This window comes from Contarinia nasturtii, unplaced genomic scaffold (assembly GCF_009176525.2).
Source record: "Contarinia nasturtii isolate CC-2019 unplaced genomic scaffold, AAFC_CNas_1.1 Cnas_scaffold_1964, whole genome shotgun sequence".
NCBI classification, from domain to species: domain Eukaryota; kingdom Metazoa; phylum Arthropoda; class Insecta; order Diptera; family Cecidomyiidae; genus Contarinia; species Contarinia nasturtii.
Window position 1 is genome coordinate 1,542,620 of NW_022199294.1, and position 23,541 is coordinate 1,566,160.

The 23,541-nt window shown below is 34.0% G+C and overlaps 1 protein-coding gene across 3 annotated transcripts in view; it reads right to left on the reverse strand.

Moving 5' to 3' along the window:
- The window catches only part of LOC116347548, a 244,078-nt gene extending 240,256 nt beyond the window's left edge, over window positions 1-3,822 (reverse strand). For all 3 annotated transcript variants that reach the window (XM_031778169.1, XM_031778170.1, XM_031778168.1), the window contains exon 1: window positions 1,740-3,822. The gene's annotated coding sequence lies outside the window, so the exon portion shown is untranslated. The remainder of the gene's footprint in view (window positions 1-1,739) is intronic.
- Between the last annotated feature and the right edge of the window lie 19,719 nt (window positions 3,823-23,541).

A 23,541-nucleotide genomic window follows, 5' to 3' on the forward strand; every position in this document is an offset into this window, starting at 1 on the left:
TATGACCATTTGTGTCATCGTGCCTTTTTTATCGCGCTATTAAATATTTCTACGGTCTACTTTGGACTATTCGTAAATTGCATTTCACACTTCAAAATGAATGTTTCGAATGCAAAACGATTACATTGACTCTGATGATACAGTTATCGCAACGAATCGCCCATTGCTCTTTCTACCAAATGCTTGCTTTACTTAAATAGCACGAAATTGAGTTCTGAAATAAAAAAAATATATATATTTTTAAAACCATTTGTGACGAAAAAGAAATAAAAACCAAAGTCATTACAACGTTGATAGAGCATATGTGCACACCACACAAAGCAACACCTTTTGAACTTGAAAACTTTTCAAAAAAAAATGAAACCAAATTACACAATGCCTACGAACACCATTGAAATTTGCCATTCGGCCGTTTATATATCTCATTATTAGTTTCTGTTATTTCTTCCATTTTCATCGTTCCTGTCTCGTTGCCTTTTTTCCCATGCCATATCTCTTTCTCTCCATCTGCGATAATACTACGCATCGCTGGATTCGCCTGTTTACGTCACCAAAACATTCAAGGGAATTTCAGATGCTTTATGGCCATTCCGTTTGTGTTGCGAATAATTTCAAGTGAGTGTATCGAAATATACGCACAACCATGGGTATGCATTCCCATCGTAATCGGCAGCTATTCTTTGAGGCAGATGCAACAAATGATATTGCAAATATTTTTACGTCTATTTTGACCGATGAATTTCAATGAATGAGCATTTTGTTTACGTTATAGTTTTCGCATAAGGGTGAAATTCAGTGAAATTTTGTTGTGAAAGGTTGTCGTATTTTTGGTCGATGTCACACATTTCTCTAACTTAATTATACAACTAACAAATGTTTTCAATGTTCCATCCCTCATCGCACTCTCTTGTGTACACACACATGTGTGTGTGTTGCCTCTTTTTCGCTCGTTTTAATTTCATTTTGTATTGGTATTCAGAGTTTCAAGATGAAACATATGTGGCCCGAAATCTATATATGAACCAACATTTTTGTTTTTTTTTTTTTAAATACGAACACGATGTTTTCAATGCGTATACATTCTGAACATACACAATGATGATGTTGTACCTTTCATTCCAGGCAGTTGCACCAAAATTGTGTTCGTTTTCCATTAGCACAGAGCTCACACAAAAATGAAAACAAGCACCAATGCATTTACTCTCCATTGTCCTTTCAGTTCGTTTGTTTTTTTATTGTTCGAAATGGATCATTGAGCACGCAGGTAAAATAGAGAGGATCATATTTGAAAATAAAAAAAGGGAATCATGTTTTTTTTTTGTTCTAGAACAAGCAGAGTTTTTGTTTTTAAAACAGATTACCAGAGGTTCACATTCATATATACATAAATGTGTAAATCAATCGTATATACCTACAAAGTGAATAAAAAAATTTGTGGAAAAAGGTAAAGTCATAAAATGCACAATACAACCGAAAAACAATGGCAATGAAATGGAAATGAGCATCAGTTTTGAGCGGTAAGCCAAAAGTAGAAGCAGATTAAATGGTTGATAAGAGGTAAAAACCAGGGCAATAAAGTAATAAATTCTCAAATACACTTCATTTGCGGAGAAAAACGGCTTCCAACAAAGTTGAGATAAAAGTCAAAAAATTCACACCATTATCAATGCCATCACTGGCACCACCGAATTCCGTATCAACCAGAGTAGCAAAAAAAATTGATAACAATGACAACTTACTTGTGCAATTGTTTGATGGCAACTCTGTATCTATGGGATGTTGACTAACAATTTTTCCCGTCTTATTATCAATGCACACAAAGTTCAATGTCGAAAACTTCGTTCACTTGGAATGGCACTCGTGCAAAATTTGTTCTTTAAATTCACTGAAAATCGACACAAACTTTGATAAAGTTCACTCTTGAATTCTTCTTTTTTTTCACTTATTTTCGGTTATTGTTATTCTTCAATTTTTTTTTTCACTTAACTCTCACAAATGCCAACTCGCATAACAATTTTCTCTCTCCCAGATAAACTTTTTCTTTTTCTATGTAAATTCACGTGGTTTATTGAATGGAATATAAAATATATGGATGTTCGATACCGGTTTAATACTTTGAGTTTTGTTTGGCGAAATGGACCGAACGATGAGAATATTCCACAGATTTCAAGTACGAAAAAATATCTCTTTTGTCGCACATCCACAAATTCAATGTAATCGTGATGATGGGTGAAGAGGAGAAAACAAAAAATTCACGCAAAACAAGCACTTTTATAGGAAATCAAACTTTATTCACTGTTGAACGAAAAAAAAATTGTGTTTTGCTCTCTCTCTTTAATAACAATTTTATTTTCAGTTTCACCTTCAGTTCACGTGTGACTCACTTTTGAAGAAAAAAAATGTATGAAAATGTGTGTCTTTCAAATCATTAAATTCCGCGATAGCAATTGTCGTGCCTGAAATGTATAAATGAAATTCATTGAAAATTGTTGTTGTCGGTCGTTGTTGGTTATTATTATGATTGGTTTTATTTGCACTTTATTATTAAACGACTGCAATCAATTGATGATTTATGCAATAAAAATGACACAATTTTTGTTGTTGTTGTGATTCTGTCATTTGCCGTGTTTGTAATACGATCGATGTTTTTATGTTAAATATAAAGAAAACTTTATGTTTTAATCACGTATTTGATGATTTATACTGAATGGGATGTCAATTCACACTTATTCACTCATCGGTTTACTTCATCTCTTTTTTTTTCTTATTTCAAACCGCTATCAATTGCTATCAATCTCTGTGTATTTCAATCTACGCTCAATCGAACATATACTAACCGGAGACTTTTTTCTTCGTTCTTTTTCTTGCACAAACAAATATGAAATGTCTTTAGACAAGCATCGCCAATATTTACAATCGATTCGCGTAGCTTGAACTTAGCCTTTTGCTTTGCAAAGCCAATTCACAACAAGTAGCTGTGTGTGTCTGTTCGTTTGCTTGATTCAAAGCAACATTAATATTCTTTTTCAGTTTTTGCGAACGTATTATTGCTATGTCTGTCTTTCTCTTTTCTCGCTCTCTGTATTTCGATTCGTTCGTATACGTTTTTATTTGACTGTAATCCACTTCACTACATGTTACGGTGTTTGATTAATGTTCGCGCACACATTCAAACATTTAAAATGTGCCGGAGAAAGAACATGCAGCAAACAACAGCAGTAGCAACAACGAAAAAAAGTAACTTTGCACACTCAAACAAACAAATAAACAACAACAACTACAACAGCGCAAAGTGCAAATAAATATTCACATTAATGGCAATAGTGTAGCAAAATTGATTGCTTCTTTCTCGTGAATATCTTTCTATTTCAGCGCTCTAACAATTTCACTTCACTTTTACTGCTTGTCGTCGTTGCCTTCGCTCTTTTTTTTCGTCGATCAAAATTAAAAAAGATACACGTAACTCAAGCAATTTACTCGAACATTTCACGTTTTGAATCAACACAAATTCTTGACAAGACAAATGTGTAATTGTTTTTGTTTCGCGTTAACCAGTTTTGAGTCACTTGATTTTCACCGTACTGGTGAAAGAAAAAAAAAATATTCGAATTGCGATGATGATATCACTGATGTCAATTTTAATTATGGATTGTATTCTATTTACCAGACATTTCGTATGATAATTTATCTCGTCGTTTTGATATTTGCCAAATAAACACATGCGTGACGTGCTGACGGTTGATACAAACCACGTACGATAAATGTTTTCTTCTATTAGAATCAGTGAAAAACACGCTCAAGAATCAGTCGCTCCGCTTGCATAGATAGCTAAACATGCACTGAACTCACCACATTCGAATTCCATTTTCGAAGCAGTTTTGTTTGGTGTGTAAAATTCGCTGTGTGTTACGGCTGTAAGTGATGCTTGGTGCTTGTACTGCTGTACCGCCACCGCTATGCTACAAATAACATTCATAAGTTCACAATGTGCGCCGACATTCGCAACACACAGTCGTCTCGCTCGCACACTGTATTGGTATTTGTCCATCGTCGTGGTGTGTTGTTTGATTCGAATGCATCATACGGCGTTGACTGTATGTATCCGGCAAAAATGTTTCGTCGAATGTATGGCCGTATTATCAAGGTGCTGGAGTCACACCGCCGCACCATCAATGTCATTCACAAGTGTACGAACGACGCATTCGAAATCGAGCCGCAACGGCAAACGCAAACCGTTTCGGGAGAGAGTGTCTTGTGCTCTCACACTTTTTTTCTCTCTCGTACATGTCATATGGTTGTGCAGTAGCGTCACAATGTTTTGGTTTTTTACCGGCATCGGGAGTCACATATTCATCGTTAACGTTCAATTGGCAACGCATGCGCTGTATAGTTGAACGTTTAACTGGAGAATGGTATCGATTTGACGCTCACATTTTCAGAGAGTAAACCGATGACGTTTGGAAGCTTGAGAGTGTAATAATTGTTATGATGCGCAAATCAAGCTCTATCCATATTCTGCCGGTTACCATTCGGTTTTCCGAACTAAAACTGGGGAAATGATATGACCATTTTCCTTGGACCGAAATCACACGAATTATTATTTAATGTAATCGTACTTCGAAATTCGAATCAGTTGCATTTCAATCGCTGTCAAAGACAATACATTTGATCTACTCAAGAATTCACACATTCATTCATAGAGCACATTTTACGCAAACAACCGTCTCGATGAATAAAAAAAGAACGTCCATTGGTTCTGCTAACGAGCACATTACGCTCGGGCGAGATACTTCATCTATCGTTCTTGGCACAGCAGTCAATTTTGTTAATTTTTTTTCTTCTTTCGTTTTCACTCTTTATGCATCTGTGCAAAAATACACAGAGAGAGAAAGAGAGGTAAAACGGCAACGGATCTGCAAATTTGTTGCTTGGTTTCATCAATTGATTTTAATAAATTGTTTCCAACAAATTTAATATCTCAACAAATGACTCTTAATGCGTGTTTGTTCTTATTGTTTATGAGAACAAAAGAAATTGGTGGTTTTTTCTCGAATCGAACTGGTGATAACAGTTTTTCTCTCTCTCGATATAATCTAATCAATCACAAAAGTTGACCAATGTTCGACATGACAATTTTATCGATTCGATTTAATCATGGGACTTTCTCTACACCACAAATTGCCCGCTTTTTTCTTATCAACACATTTTTGTATTGGTTCAATCAAGCTCTTTTTATATCTTGTTATTAAAATGGCCATTCAATCGTCAATCATATTCCAAATTTTGACCTCGACAGTTTTTGGATAAGTTTTCACACGAAAACTTATGGCAAACGAATCCAATTCAGATATGGAAATCATGAAATGAGAAAATCATATTGAATATTCAATAGAAACATGATTCGAATTTCAATTAGGTACTCATGCAGTAATATTACACCTGTCTTTATGGTCACTGGTTTCAAAACTTGCATCTAAAATGCCACACCACAAACATTGCCCAAAATATTCGAAACTTTATTATTAATTCGTGTTGATAACTGACGATGTCAAGTTTTCGCCCATTTCAAATTGATAGAAGAACTTTATGATTGTGAGATGAAAAGTATATTTTGACTGCGTCAAATTTCCTGGAAAACTTTGATTTTATTGAAAATCAAATGATCATAAATATTTAAAGACTTTAACATTTAGTATTCCACAATGAATAAAACTCAATTTCAACATAATTCACACAAGTTGAAAGAATTGATTTAAAATGTATGAAAAAACACTATCATTAAATATTAATAAAAGAACCGCAAAAAGTGATATTTGATCATTTCTCTTCCAGTTAAAATTGTATTTTCCGGGGCATGAATTGAAACATTGTTCAAATAATTCTAACCAGAGTAACTGGATAAATAAAACCTACTAGTTCCCATCTTGAATTTACTTGCAGACACACATAATACAAGAGTAATTTCCTTTGCGAGTCTCTTTCTGAGAATAAGAGTGGCAGAGAACCAATTCGAAAATAAAGCATAATGAATGGTCTTTGTGCTAAACATGTTTAACTTTGTCTATGTGCAATGGTATTGGATTGACCTGACACATTTTGTGTTGAATAAATGTAGAATCGTTAGTGCAAAGCAGTTGGAGAGCGATCAAAATGCAACAAAACTATCTACAATCTGACAATTATCTAACTTCAATGAAATATGTTTAGTTTATTTCATCCTCTTCGTTTCGCTTTCTCTCGTTCACTTGGCACACACTCACTTCTGTACCATCGTTCAATCGGTGTTGGTGGCATTGCAATTTATACAAATGTTGGAGATGACTGTAACAACGGGCGCATCGTTATATCGCAATGAATTCACAATTGTAAAATATAATGTGTGTACGGTGGTGCGGGCGCGAATCGTTTCTTGTAACTGCCATGGATTGGAATTTTCTTCAATTGTGAATTATACTTGGTTGCATTTGTGCGACTGCCGCCGTTGTTATTACAATGAGCATCCTAGTACTACTACATTTGTGCCATTCATTTTCATTTTTCCGCTTTTATTGTTTTTATTTTTACTCTCTTCTTCAAATTGCATTTTACGTTCAATTTTATGTGTTGGTGCTGTGTGCTTGCTCCTTTGTTGCTTGCGATATGGCATCGCACACATTGTGCACAAATCATTCCATTCAACTTCCTATTTATATGTAATCGCATGTTTTCTACTTTATCAACTGACTTAAATCGAATGCAATGGCAAATGCACTTTGCAATAACAACAACAACAACACCAAAACGAATAAAATCGATACGAATGGAAACAGGTTTGCTTTATATCCATTTCCGCAATTCGATTTTCAACTTCTAAGAAACATTTTATGTCGTTCGATTCAAACTTTATTTCTTTCGTTTCGTTTCCGGATCTCGTCTCTCCATGTAATCGATCGATGCAAAAGAATTCACTCGAGGATTGAATCGATTTGACACACACACACAACTACAACAATTCACCTCGAAAAGCCACATTGAAGGTCATTAATTATTATCGCAACTATCTAAGTATTATTGGTGGCTTTATAATTCGACTTAGTCACTTCGAAACAGACAAACAAGACTAATGTTCATTGAGTCGATGTTTTCTACATCATTATTGTGGAATTTATGTCGCATTTATTTCGAATTCACCACAAAATTGATTTAATGCGATGTTACCAATTGCAATGAAGATAGAGAGCAAATGCACATAAAAAAATGTGACCCGAGACATTGGTTAGCATAAAGTATCCGACTAAATTGTGTTATCAAAGTAACGATGAGAATAGTGTTGTACTAAAAAAAATGAATAAATTTTATTGGTTGGCAGACTAACAAATAATAATGCTTTGACATATTTATTGACTCTAATTACATTTTGGTTGGGGAAATCGGTTTACGAAAATTCGTATACGCTATTGATAATATTTATTGCGTCGAAGTACTAATTGTGCGGATAGCTAATGCGGTTCCATAGACTATATGAACACACAACGTAGCCAATATACTGTGCCATTCAAAAGAAAATAAGCTCATTGTCATGAGTTTGTGCTGCGAACACATGTGAATGGATAAACATAAATGCCAAAGAAGAAAAGACAAATCGATACATAAAAAAGAGGATACATGATAAAATGGTCCTGATTCGAAATTCAATTCAATGCTAAGTGAAAGTTGTCCAGCTCAAGTTGTTATGTTAACAAGGCCGATGACGAACCGATCAGCTCAAGTTCGCTGTGACGCATCACATTTCATTCGTTTTTTTATCCAACGCAATTCGTCGTAAAAATGGGCGAATGCTCTTTCTATTGTGATTGGTGTCGTCCACTCTTCAGCTATAATAATAGAATCATTTTTTGGTATTTTCTCGATGAAATTTTTGGTTTTCAGTATGACACATAAACACATTCAATTCGATATACGAATGATGTTTTGAGTGTGTCCATAAAAATGTCCATCCACTGCGAAAAATATCCATCATTTTTCTTTTTTTCTGTCTCTCACTCGGTCCGTGCTACAAATTTTTCTGTTTGTTTATCTCGGTCGTTTGTTTACGGTGCTTTCCACTAAAATCGGATTCGAAAGGAAATCACAGCCGAATCATCCATTTATCCATCTACAAACATACAACTGCTACTTTGTCTATTATTATTGCATTCGTATCGGTTCAAATAAAAATCGGTTTGGTTTGGCCGGTGTAATCGACGTTTTGGATTTTCGTAAGTTTGTTGATATTTGCTTCCATGTCAGGCAATGACAAAACAAAACCAACCAAATACAACATGATTTCGACAAAAATGAAATGAAAATGGTGAGGAGGCCGAAGAAAAGAACAGAGAGAGAGAGAGAGAAAAATTTACTACCAAAGCCATAACTTTTATTGCACTCTCATCCATCAATGGGGCTTTTGGGGTCGCCATATATTTTACTGGACGAATTTTTAAGGGTGTCCCGATCCTATCGATACTTTTGTATACATATTTATCTAGACGCTAAACTATACTACTCATGTGTCGTTTCACATACAGAACGGTATTCAGGTCGCTCGGACGATTTGATACGAACATTCGTTCCACACTTTGTTTTTACTATCATCATCGATTTCAAACGATTCAGTGCCATTGAATGCCAGATAAAATATACAGCATTGTGTGTGTGTGTGCGTGCGAGGGCACTAATATTTGCGAATTTATGTTTATGTGTTTGTTTGGCTATTGACAAGGATTTCACAAAAGGCCGATTTCACTTAATCACAGCAAATAAACTTGATTTTCGACATTCACTCATCCATGCATTTTGATTGCCCAACGAAACATACTGATGTAAACAATTAAAATTTTGATTGCAACATTTTGAGCGTATGAATACCCAATTTCAATTTGGAAGTGTGCAAATATACAAAATTTTCGCGATAAAATCTATGTTAATAGATTAGTTCAATTTACTGCACACAAATAAATTCATGTTTTATGGATGGAAATCAATCATCTGTATACCAAGAGTTCATTTCACCAAATTCGATTTTTCTAATAAGCGCAAACGTCAGCCGCCAAATGGATGGCAAACAGTTAAAATCGAATTCGCCGATAAATGTCTCTTTTTTGAAAACAAATGCGATTAACTCCCACTGCATCGAAAGGTCACACACGGAAACATAACGAACATAATAAGTTTAAAATATTTGAAAATAGATGTTCATGGGGCTGCGTCTAGTTGGATATATAAATTGAATTGACCTGCATCGGTCGTTGTTATTGAACACTCGCTAGAAACAAGCTTCAGCTATTTTCTTTTATGTTTGTGTCCAATTGAATGCAGCATTGAATTGTGCGGAATTGTGTTTGTGTATCGTTTTCATAAATTCGAATTCATTTCGATTCATTTATTCTTTTATTAGATCTTTTATTCGAAAACGAATCCGTTTCCAATGGTTTTTTATGCGATTGACTGATTTTCTCTTTATTTCTTTTGTCACTTCATCGGAAAATATTTTGCTTATGCGCTGTCATTCATCTATATATAAACAAAAATCGTTGGAATTTCTTTGAAAAATGGCCCAGAGAAAATGATGTACTTTTATTGTGTCCGTGCATTGAATTGATTCATTATTTTATTCGATTGGTTTCGTAAAACGGTTGACAAAAGTAGACCTCTCACAGTTTTAATACCAATTTATCGCGATGAACAAAAAGTGAGTGGGATAACATGCAATGTATCAAATAGACAAAATTCGAATGGACTGAAACCGGTGGGCGCTGGTATCGAAGATTTTTTGTTGAAGATTCAACGAATACGACATCTATTAAAAGACATACAGATTTTTGTTTCTAAAGAACACACTGACTCTGATTTTGTGTGTCCGTTTGTATTGCAAATTCTGCACTCAGTCAACCGTAGCTGCTTGTGCAGAATTTATAACACATACGCATAAACAGAATCAAAGTCAGTGTATGTGTGTTATTAGTCTGTAATACAGCGACAGCCATATAGTTCGCTAGAGCTGTGTCAACACAGCAGTAGTAACGAAAATCTTTATTGTCTTTAATAGGTGGCGTATTTTTGAATTTTCAACAAATATTTCCATACAAAAAGTGCGCCCACCGACTGAAACCAATCTGTCCTTCAATGTCGCCGAATGTCTCGCTAAACTTCTTCAATAAATCATTTAATATTATTCGAAAAATTTTGAGCCATATTTTTCGCTTTCATCACCGTAAATTACCTTGTTTTTGCGATTACATCCGCTCAACTTTTTTATACATTTTTTTACATCACTTTTTTTTCTCTTGAAATATCATAAGACGGTTTTCAATGCGCAAGAAAAAAAATGTTCGACAATTCTTTCTATTTCCGTTACCATTGAAATGCACAATCTGAAAATTGTGAAAGCGCACAAATTCCGCAACGTAATGAAAAATTCAAGATAAATTCGCATACTTTGTCATTGAGTTCCATTTGATATTATACGGTGTCCATTTACTTTCGATTCATTCGATCGATGTAATATGCGAAGATGTAAAATAAATCAAGAAAAATGTCCCGAAGTGAATTGAATTGAAAAGTGAGAAAGGGATAGGGATAAAGGCGCGCAAAGAGAATTCGACGGAAAATGAAAATCATTGGCAATAGTTCGAAAAGAATAGCGGAGAATAATCGATGTGAATGAAAATAATTGTCACATTGTCCGCGTATACAGAGAAAATGAATTGAAAGAAAGATGGGTAAAGAGGTAAAGAGATATAGATGAATAAGCCCAAAAGCAAATAAATGAATGATAAATGGTTGTATGGTTCGTGCCGTAATAATTCATTAAAATCATTTCCGTCTCGTTGTGTCAACTTCCTTTTGTTTAAATCGATGCCGCTGGTTGTGAATTATGTGAGTGTCTTTGACTCGATTTTCTAATTAAACTTCGAGAAAATAAATTGTGATGAGAAAAGGAGCAACCATTCGCAAATGTTCATCGTATTTTGTTCGTTTGATGTATTTGCTGTTTGTCCCGTTCGTACACTCTTCATTCCACTTCCTCGCATTCTTTTCGAAAATCATAATTGAATTTAATGTTTGTGAAATACGCAATCAAAATTGCAACACTGTCACATCAACCATTGTCAAATGTACCGTAATCTAATTAAACAAAACGAAAAATTGCACACAATCATTTGCAAATGTGTCACACCATATAATCATAAATAAGTCACAAGCGAACGAGTGAATAAGTGTGCGCGTCTCGCATTACGAATACATTCCAATGAATTTTACCTTTGGATTTATATTAATCGCATTGCAAAACAACGCTTCAAAACTGACAAACACAGACACACACACAGGCACATATCACGTGTTAATTTTATGAGCTGGTTTATTTATGAAAATCACTTTGCACACCGTTTCACTGAAATTCTTGCCTGATGAGCAGATAATTCATGGCATGGCATCCAATGAAAATTAAGCAATTTGTCTACCGATTTGATTGCAATTGCGCACATTTTGACAATAGAAATGCCTCGTAAAGCACGAAATGTGATTGCATTATTCCGAGCTGCTGACTGACGATAGTAAAAATAATTGAATATGGAATTGAAGTTAATATGCATGCACACAGGAGATATACCTATGTGCGCAGCAAATAGAAAGAGATAGAGAGCCATGAATTAAAACACATCACAAGTTGCGAAATACATGAAATGCTGACAATAATGAGATGGAAAGCTAGAGAAAAACATTAATCGAATGCGCGCAAATTGCTATTGCCATAGTGTAGTGTATGTGTATGTATTCACACTGAAATGAGAAATTCTCACTTCGTTCATTTTGAAAATAGCTTGACTTGTCACAGTTCAGTTTTGGCATTTTATTTGGATGTAATTAATTTATCAAATAAAACGCCGATAAATTCCTTTCCAGTTTAATCGATTTTAACTTTAAATTCACTGTAGTTATCATAGGCGTGAAATGTATGATGATAGTTAGTTTGTGGCAGTGCCAGAATCCGAATCAATCCAAAGAATGTATGGCATAAAATATTCCACAATTAATTTATTCATTTATAGGTAACTAATACTTTTAAACAAAATGGAAAAGCGCTCATTTTCAGATAATCTGTGTTTTCAATTGGATAACGTTTAGACGAAGAAAGATTTTGTCATCCTTTGTAAGTCTAAAAAAAGATTGATAGCGATGTACCGTTTTGTAAAGTTATGTTTCTAGTCTATCACTGGTCGGTCGCCACACGAAATTGAATGATTTTCATCAAGAAGAAAACAAATTAATTCGGTGAATGAAATATTTAAACTATGGTCTGGTGAATTTGCTAATGAACCCAACTCCGATTTTTCTACTGCAAGTCTATTGTTAGCGAAATGTTTACAGACGATAACTTTCTACGCATTTCTATGCCAAATAGAATTCTGCGGTTGTTTATTTTATGTGACAGATAAATTCCCTTTTTATTTCCAATTAGCACTTCTGCTTATCTTATTATCTGAACAAAGATTGCAAATAAATTATATTCCAAAGCATTTAAAAGTTTAGAATTTCTAGATGAAAGCAATAAAATGGCAACGCATATTTTCATATTCCGTAAAAGTGTCTAGACATGCCCTGGTGCCAAGCCAATGGTCCATAATACATTAACGTTCCGACTTCGCTAGCATTGAGGTTTTTAATTTTCTTGAAGAAAAATGCGGAATGAGTTGACCAGACATTTCCGCTGCTTGAAGTCGACGATCGAATAATCGCATTTTTGCTTCGTACTCTCCACTTTGCTTCTTATTAAATCGAATCGAATGTGCGAGTGTCGCAATGGGCTTTTCATTTCAAATAAGAATCTGAATACCATTGGAGAATCAATGTATTGACGTCATTTCGATGTAATTTCCCTTGACAATATATATTAATCTTCGTCTAAATGAGAGCAAATTTGACGTTAATTGAAAAGACAATTCAATTGATTTTTAATTTGGAATATTCAATGGCGATACAATATTATGATATAAATTAAATTTCTTCGTAAAAATAACAGCAAAAATGAAGTGGAGTGGAAGTGTTATTGAAATAATTACATCAATGTTCATATAAGTATATCGAACTCAAGCTAAGTCTATATACAAACTTACACAGTAATGTAGTAGCACTTCGGTTTTGTTCACTACCATTTTATCCAGCAATAGATGAGTAACATGTTTATTTCATTTTCTTGTGTATCTCGAAATCGGAAACCGTTCGTTACGAAGTGCACTTAAGTTACTGAACTATAACAACCTCTGAATGAGGGAACTGAAATCAAATTCCTTCTAACGATTCCTTGAGAATGTTTCTCTGCACGCTCTCACATCCAATTACAACTATCACAATTATTATGGTAAAAATGTTTTCCAAGTGCATATCAAATGAAAATGCATGAACACAGCAGCCTCTGCCCATTCAACAATTCCATTTACAACTGGTGATAATAACATTAACCAAAGTACAAATGCATGTGCGAATTAGTTTTCATAAAAAGCAATGTGCGGATCGCATTCGAAGTGCCAACTTGAAGCTGCACAAATAGAATATAATACGTATTTTATAATTTCAGAGAAAATTTCGTGATATGATATATATGGTTTCACAATTTAATTTCAAATATCATTAGAAGTAGAAATTCACAACTTGGCGGTGTATACATACATAAAATGTGTCCTTTTCATACATGCGAAAATGAATTATGACATGTGCAAAACTTTTGCTGCAGATTATTCCAAGAAAAAGTTTCTTGTTTCTGAACACGATGGATTTTGGAAAAGCATGCATTAACAACTCATCGCCAATATCAAGGAGCAATCCTTTTACAGAAAACTGGAAAGAATTTTCTCATCCATTTATACCATGCGGTGCATTATTATTTATGAAACAGAGCCAATTTTTCCATTTCACCTTTGTCCAATAATCCGAAAATGTCCTTTTGAACAAAAGAATAACAACGAAATTGATAGACAGACAGTCAGACAGACATATTTTGTATGGATATTATTGAAGTTTCCACAATTCATTATTCATTTATATGAGGTTTATTTTATTTGTGACCGTTATTGTTCACTTTTCAATACTCCAACTGAACTGCAGTCGATTTCATATTAAATATTTAATACAGTCGACACAAAAGCCTTTGCATTTAATGGACATTTGTTACGGAATGTCGATTTTACTATAAGAAATGTTCATTGTCTAAAAAAATTATTTAAAATAATTAATAGTTTTATCACACTTTAAAAGATTGTGTTTTCTGTGATGCATAAAATATGAGTTTGTCGCTAGAAGCCATTTAAATCGATTTAAAATACCTCTCGCTTACTTTCAATCAAGTTAATGGAAGAATTGTATCCAATGGCGCATTTAAAACCATATAACATTAATATTAAACGATAACATTTTTTATGTGATCTCGGTGATCCTCACAGACATTGGTCGCTTTATTCAACGCCATCTTACCTTTGAGCATATTGCTTGTGTATCAGCCATAAACATCACAAACATGATACACTTTGATCATAATATTTGCTTTCTTTTTATTTCAGCACTTACGTGAAGATGTCGCTGATTTGTTCGATCCACATTCTTTCCCTGCACCGACACAGTCCCATTGTATTACATTTGATTCCTCTGTGATAAATATTCAATTATTCGTAAAAGCCACTGTTTAAAGTTTTCTTCATTAAACTTGCAGGTGATGTAATATTCATGACATTTTTGACGAGACAGTTTTTGAATTGTTACGCAACACATTTAGATGAAACCCTCGAAATTGGTTAATAATTATTATAAATAAATCGAATAAGAAGCGGAAAAATATAAAAAATATTTCCGATTTGATGTCGCAGAAGCAAGTGTTTGTAGACAACCGTTTCGATTTTCGATTGATACGAAGGTTTTCATGAAATATAAATAAAAATGAATGCCCAGACGACCACAGCTTTGAGTTTTATTTTTAGAGACATTTCTTCTTTTTCGATCAGCCTTAAATCAGCCTGGTTTTCAGATAGTAACATTTTCATTGTGAAAATTATGTTACTTTTAACCGGGTGGAAAACAAAAAGAAATTGTCGTTAATATAGAAAATCGTCTCAATCCTTAAAATACATTTAAAAAATCTTTTGAATGGTATATAATAAATTTATTAAATATGGTTCGTATTTGACGCGTTGACGTGCACATTTCCATACACAGATTTGGTAAGCACTGAAAATAAAATTTCAGATGAAAATGAAGTGACGCCATCACACGATAGCTACTAAGAACTAAAATAAACCTTACTACATTTAACAATTATGAACCAGAGATGTTACTTTACTGAATCAGCAGATCTATGCCGTCAGAGTTGACTAGTGTTTTTATAATTTTGTGGAGTTTATATTTTCTGATTAATTCTTTACATAGGCTTTTACACATGGAACGCTTACCAAATCTGTCCATACATTTCAATGAATAGGATTGTGCCGCCTCCGCACTGCATTGTAAATTGTATGCTTTCATTAAAGAAAATGTTTCCGACTTTTGTGAAAAAATCATTAAAAATGCAAACATATATGGGCTAAAGGCGATATGAATACATCAATTACAGTAATATAATACAAGGAACATAATTAATCCTCTCTCTATATACTACAAATGGAAAATATGTGTGCTTTTCACAATCGAATTGATGTCAGAGTTAACTGTGTGAAAATGGAACATTTTATGTACTCGCATTTATGAATAATTATTTGCAAAAAAAAACAAAAGGAAACGATGTGGCATACCGTGTAAACGCACGTGGGTGCGTCGTATATGATCTGGTGTTTGCATTTATTTTTTTCAAAGGCATGCCATTCTGCAGAATTTACCAATTTGGCTTAATTACCATAAATGTAAAATAAATAAGAAAGTGGTTGAAATATATATATATTTTTCATTCGAAGCTGCCATTTTTCGATACTGTTGAAATATGATGTCATTGTAAAATTGGTACTGCTTTCATGTTGTTTGTAATCAAATCTAAAAAGGAATATATACTTCAATACCGTGCTACGCAATGTGGGACAAATATGCAGAAAGTTTAGAAACAAGATGTATTCATATTTTGGAGCATTTTTGAGACCAAAAAAATCATGTGAGTGTGCTTGTCGTTTCTTTTGAAATTTTAATAAGATGTTTTCATGAGTATTTTATTGCACGTATCATATTCGCGTATGTGCCTAAAACATGTAATTTTTTCTTCTGTTGTTTCACTTCCGTTTTTGTATTGGTGCACATAGCGAAATACTCTCTTTGATTTCATATATAATGACATGCATATATAATATGCTATGTTCATCTAGTCGGTTTACATAAAATAACAAAGCTTTAAATTTAACGCCATTTCAAAGCAAATCCAATAAATTTCCAAATAAATGTGAATTGAAGTCTATAGCGATAAACTCATTGGGAAGATGCGATTTCGGAAATCTAGCCTTTTGAAATGCGCAAATCCAATTGCCGACGGCGTCAATTTGAGTATATTAACAAAATATTGGCAAATCGGCATATTTGCTTAGCGCTTTTTATTAAATTGAAACTCGAATGAATATCCCATCCAGTATAATCTTTCGATTGACATTCAAATCGATTTCAAACCAATAAAGTCACCAGTCTGTTTTTATGTCAGCAATCAAACGATTGTCATTTCCTCTCTTAATCGCAATGTTAAAAGCTCAGACTTGCTACAATTTGATCGATAATGCTAGGATAATCGCAATTTGAAATGTTTAAAGTATGTTTCTTTTCTCTACATTCACACGTTTTTGCGCGAGCGTGAGAAATAGAGAGAGAGAACTTCTACGAATCCTTTGTCATTTCCCAGCACAATATCGGATTAAGAGATTTTTGTCAATTGTTTCAACAGTGACAAAAAAAAATCCAGAGGCAACAAAAGTGTTTACTGCTCACAAAAGTCACAGTTAATTTTATTTCAATTTCAAAGTGGCGTTGCTGTGTGATTTTATGGTTTATTTATCGAGTGTTCAAACTCATTGCCATTGTTTTAAAAATATTCCACTGAAAGCGACAAAACGGAAACTTTGTTGTAAACAATATATTTTATCGTCGCTGCGTGAAACAACAAAAATACTTGTCGACATATAATCCAGCACAGTTTGTGTGTTTAAGTAAATACCAAAGGCTATAATATAATGCATATTTAATCATTTGTTGACAAACTGAAGAATTACTCCGAAACTGCACAAAAAAGTGGCACAAATACACATATTTCTCCGGCGCAAATGTTATTTCAATGCTGAACGAATGGGTTTTTCTTTTTGTGGCAATCCTTTTTCCAAATGAAATGATTTAAAATGACAATCACGAAATGCTATGATTCATTTTTGCCTCTCTCACATATTTATCGTTTTGGTGCGTTTCCATTCTTCAATTGAGCTCGTTTCGGCCTTTTTTGCTCTGTCTATGATTGAGAGGGAAAGTGTGTGTGTGTATATATATGCCCGAAGCAGAACAAGAGTGTTTGTGCCTTAACGCGCAGTTTTTTTTTGGAAATATATCTGCATGTAAAAACACTCTTCTCGATGATAGATGCTGCTTTTATCAGATTGTCTGTCTGTTTTTTTATGCCAGTATCGAAAATATCCAAATATGTATGCATAACGTAACGTATTGATTTCCCTTTCAATATTAGCCGAAAATACGCATGCATACCGAACGATTTCATTTCAAGTGGATTTTCGAACTACATTTTGTGTTATTTAAATAAGGCAAATGCTCTCCAATACAATGCAAAGCAAAATGAAATGCTTTTGATTTTAAAAAGAGAAACTAGCAAAAAAAATCTAAAGAAAAAAGAGACAAAGAGATAACAGAGAATGAAAAAGCGAACCGAATGGAACATACGACAAAATTGGAAATGCGTACGTGTTTTGATTAATGCCTTTTTTCTCGATTCACTGACAAGCGTCTGCAATATTAACTTCATTTATCTCTGAAATGCTCACGCCACTGACATAATAGAAACCAAAAAAAAACAATGTTTTTCGGTAGCTATTTTAATTTATTAAGATAAAAAAAGAATCTGTTGAAATTTCTGGCATTTCTTAATTGATGTTTTAACATTTTTAATTCGTTCAGGTTCATTTACTTTTCCAAATTTAGGTTGTACAGCCAAAGCTCATCCAAAATGTGTCATTCAAACATTCTGTCAATTACCGTAAAATGCAATAGACTGGTTTGAAAGATTGGTCAATTTAATATTAACTTACGGTGTTTTTTTCTTCTCACTTGTTCGTGAGAAGATAAATCGATGAAGACACTCCTACATAAAATATGTTGGCAGAACTTGAGAAAATTGTGAAAAATTATAAAGAATGTATTTTCAATGTGGGGTTATCATTTTTTGAATGAAAATGTCCGTTGGTTGAATGACTAACGAACACAGTCGGAAGAAAGCAAACAAACTCCAAAAATACATTCGGTCTGCAGAAAAATACGCATTTGAAGCATGAATTATCAATGAAGATAAGAAAAGTGAAGCCTTTTTTCTGCCAACTCTCATGCTGAGAACGCTAGCAAATGTATACACAATGGTTGAATGTTGCAACGAAAATCTTATGACTGGTGTGTCTACGTTTCTTTTTTTTTTCATTCAACGTGCTACCTATGTTGATTCAAAGAAAAGTTATTCACCTAAACGCATTTCGTTTCAGCTGGTGTCATGTTTGCAAAATGAAACTCATCGACCCACACGATGTGCTTGTTCGTTTTGCTTTTGTTGTCAGTGCGCCGTTGTTATTACAATATTGTATATATGTACAATTTTTGTGTATGTGCAGCAATAAAATTGAATTACAGCATATTTTAAACATTAATACACATTCAGTGCATTGTATTTTGCGTCAGCTTACATTATTAAGCGACAAAAAGACGATAAAATATGTGTAGGATCTACGTTCTCTCAATAAACTACTCCCTTTTAAACGAAAGATACACCGTAACTTTGCATGACATTTTCATTCTTCCATCTATTCGGAACTATAGACACTTTTCTGGTGAATTTCGTCTGGCTGTTCATGAAAGTTTTTATAAAGCGAACACTGCTACAACGATGTATGTATGGATGTAAATGGTCTCAGCACGAAATAAGGCAATAGACTGTGGAAAATTCGAATTAATTTGGCGGTATGCAATTGCGTTTGACTGAACAGAATTTGTCAGACATGAATCACGCGATTAAATAAACAGTGCTATTTCTTATGTACGCTCATTTAGAAGTGACACGACTGTTGATATGCACACACTTGGCCTGTTGGCTCTAATAATAAATGCCGTGTAATCGTATTTGACACAAACGAAAAATGAATAAACTGAATGGAACCGATGAAAAATCTTCTGTAAGAGAATTGCAAGAGTGAACTCAGCACACATTTTACGACACACATTTTACAGATGGTATATATTTTTTGCTGAATTGAATGAAAAGTGCGTATCTCATTGAAATGTTTTTAAAAAAAATGTTCGCTGTCATTCAGTCGGTGGAAAGTGGTAGAAAAAAAATCTTTTTACTGGTAACGTAGTTATTTTCAGTGAATGCTGTAAAATGGATGACAAAGCATTGAAAGGGCATTTTATTGGGTTCTTTTTCGGAGATAATTCGCTGAATGAAGGATTTGATGATGGAGCGGCTAGTGATAAAAATTTGGACAAGACACATCAAAATATTAAACATTTCAAACAAAATTCGATGTTGGTGCTATGGACACTTACCAAAAGAAACAACAATGAACAAAACACAAATGATAACCGTGCAATAAAACTTGAACAGTTATCAATATTGTTTGTTCAAACAACATAGTCGTTAACTAAAAGTGACCTTTCCAAACTTAAAACAGTTCATATTTAAACTACCCTAATGCTCTGCGATTCCTTATTCAAACTCCACTCAGACAAAACGGAATGTAAATGCTTTTAAATTCTTATTACAGTAGCATTGGATCGTTTCATGATTTTTATTCTCATTTTTCGATTGAATTTTATTGGCAAAAAAAATGATCGGTCAAACAGTAATATTACCTCATTGAATTTTATTGGCCTGAACCTTAATTTGGTTATATGAGTTCGCGTTAAGCTTTGAAGCATAAAAGTCTCACGCATATCCCGATAAACAAAACAAAAAAGCAAGCACGATTGCACGCGTCTCAGTAAAAAAACACAAAGAATAAAAACGATTCGTTTTATTGTTGACTGGTAACCCGAATTCTAATTTGGATGATTTCAGTTGAAATTCACATTTATGATTTTGTGTCGTTGTGAGTTTGACTTAAAGCACAACATGAAGAAATTAGTGCTACAAAACAGTAGCGGTGCGTTTGTACGTGCGCACCATCACACGCTATTTTGCTGATAACGGTCAAGAAAGTCGTAAAAGAATCAAATGAAATTCGTAAAATGTGTGTGTTTGTGTTGTTGCTGTTTTCATTGCCGGTTGCACATATAAAATTCACCATTTTCACCCAGAAAATTTGGAATTCATTGCATTTTTGTGCTCATTCTTTATTTATGGTGGCAGAATGAACATTAAAGCGATGAAAAAGACAAGACAACAAACGGCATACGCAGCAAAGTGGCATACACATCATCTGAAAAAGTGCCATACCACTCATTCACTCACTTAGCCATACACAAAGAGCGAGAAAAAACGCGTTTCATTTTCCTTTTATGTGTGAGTGTGCTGCCGCTTTCGTTACCACTTTTTCTGATATCATCGTGTACTTTGCCTTGAACGCATCACAACATAGCATACTTTGTGCTTATGCGTGCATTTTTAAATTTGTTTTTAAAATGAAATCATTATCTGACATGCAAAAGAGTGAAGTGAAGCATGGATGGGCTAAAAAATGTCTTATCCATTTTTTATTCATCGATGGTTCGACGACTTTATGTTTTTGGCTTATAAAATATTTTTCTTTTTTTTTGACTAAAATAGTAATAATTCTATTATTAATAATTAATAAGATTTTAATATTTTGTGTTGAGAACGTTCAATTCCTCGTTAATTCCTTTTGTCAGCTCAATTTATTAAAAAAATATCTCATTAAAGATTGACAATTTTGGTTACACTGCTGGTGTTGTGGTATTATTAATATTTTTTTTTTGAATAATTGATAAAGTTTTGCCCATCCATGAAATAGTGTTAATGTAAAAAAGAGTAAATGAAATGAAATAAAAAAAACACACACACACATCCTCGAACGCAAAAATGTTGAATGAATGAAAAAGAAAAGTTTTCGTTTTTTTTCTGCTGACGACTTCGTTTTATTGCAATGCTAAAATGAATGTACTGTACCCGACAAATTTATTCGTTTCGTTCATGACACATTGGATAAAAGCATCGAGCAACGGAACAGAACAGCAAACGGAGATAAATGGGAAAAAGATAGAAAAGCGCAAAGTAACAACGAAAAACAATTTTATCGCACCAAACAGCAACAAAAGTTTTGTAAATGACCGCTTCTACTTTTGTGAAGTGCATCGAAGGGCCAAAGAGAGAGAGAGAGAGAGAGAGAGAGAGCGAGAGAGAACTAAAAAGAGAGAAAGTGGTGCTAGAAATAGGGTACGAATGCGGTGGAGAAAATCGAACGAAACGAAAACGACAAGAAAATCAGGCTTCAGCCAGAGAAAATACACGCAAACTTACGAAATCCTTATGCAAAATTTGCAACTCATTGCCAGTGTCCAACATCCTCTTTTTAATATATCTAACAAACGGATTGCTCCATCTGCTTACTCTCTCTCTGCCCCGTGTGTTGCTTTTTCTCACACACATACATACACACACTCTCGCTCACTATGTTAATGTCACTATCCGTTCACTTGGTATGCATAAAATAATACACGTTTATTTCGGATTTACGGGAACAGCAATCCTTTTTTGTCCGTACGACGAAGTGGGACACAACAAAAAAGCAATCATGGATTCCACTGTCCGTATTGATATGCTTTGTCTTTGTGCATTTTTATTGCAATGTGTTTTCAATCGTTTTTGCTTCTGGACACGTTTTCATTTGTTGTTCGTTCGCACACTTACGCTATCTGCGTATCAACTCTCCCGACTAGCAGATACATTTGAAAAAAAAAACGAAACTTTCTACATTTTATTACATTGCAGCGTGCAGAGCGAAGGATTCTTTTTCTCTTCGTAAATGCATTTTATAAAGTGATAAAAAATGAAGATGAAAAACAGTTAGATGAACGAAAACGAGAATGAAGAGCAACAAAAAAAAACAAATCGTACGGATGATCACTGTTTTTACAAACACGAATAAAATTAAGCTTGGGAATTTTATTGAATGCAGCATTTAACATGAACTACTCGAAACTTGCAACAGTCATTTTCATGGTTCACAACACTCACGTTGTTCGAATAGCAAAACAGCTTGAAAAAAATAAACGATTTTATAAACTCCAGAGAGAAGATAAGCGAAAGAGAGGGGCAGAGAAGCTGCAAAGTGAAATGAGATAAGCCGATTCGACCGTAAAATTAATTTATCACACATTTTCTGTCATTGCCTTGGAACGGTTTCGGAACTCGTGAAAAACAGTAATTATTTTTAATTTTTGATCTGAATTCAGTTGCAATGAGGTCCAATACCACGCCCTCCCCCCAGCAATGCGTCCCCTTCCAGTAATACGATCAATAAACGGATGTTCAAATGCAGTGAAACAAGGTTGTCAGGCAATTTGGCTGAAAAGTTTTAATATCCGACTTAGGTTTTCAACACGACAAAACCCTGAACAACTAAGCAAACATAGCATAAACCAAAAAAAAAAAAAATCAACATCATTTCATTTTTACTAATAAATCATTGAATTAAACCGTACAGATACTGTGTGTCGAAGTTAACCTGCCAATGTATGTGTGCGTGTTCAGTGTTCACCCAATATGAACTAAGCGACAAAGGGAAGAAAATGATAGAGATATAGAGAGCGAACAAATTATGAAGCGGTGGCATTTTCAGTAATTCATAAAACTTAAAAGCCGTGAATAAGCATTTGGTTTGTTATATCTCGGAGGTTGGAAGTGTCTTGGTCTTGTGGGCGAACAGTAATGGATTCACAGTGAAAACTTCCTAAATTAGTCTCATTACGTTAATTGCAAATTGCTGTTATAGTTGAGAACGGTGCTGAAGAGAGAGAGAGAGAGAGAGAGAGAGAGAGAGAGAGAGAGAGAGAGGAGGAGAGTGAGATGAAGCAAGTGAATCCTAACAGCCCAACACGAGCGCCTTACATGAGAAAGAGAATTTCGCGTAAAAGTGCCAATTTTAAATGGTTGCACAGAATTACGAGGCCAGGATTTTAATGAACAAATTCCAAGCTATATATGACGAGATATTGAAATTAACGTCTACCATGTTGTACATGTCATTTTTAAACGGATGTATTCATAGAATTTCAATGACTATTTGGGAAAAAATATTCTACAACGGAAAGAAAAAAAGTTGAACACCATTTAAAATATCATTTTAA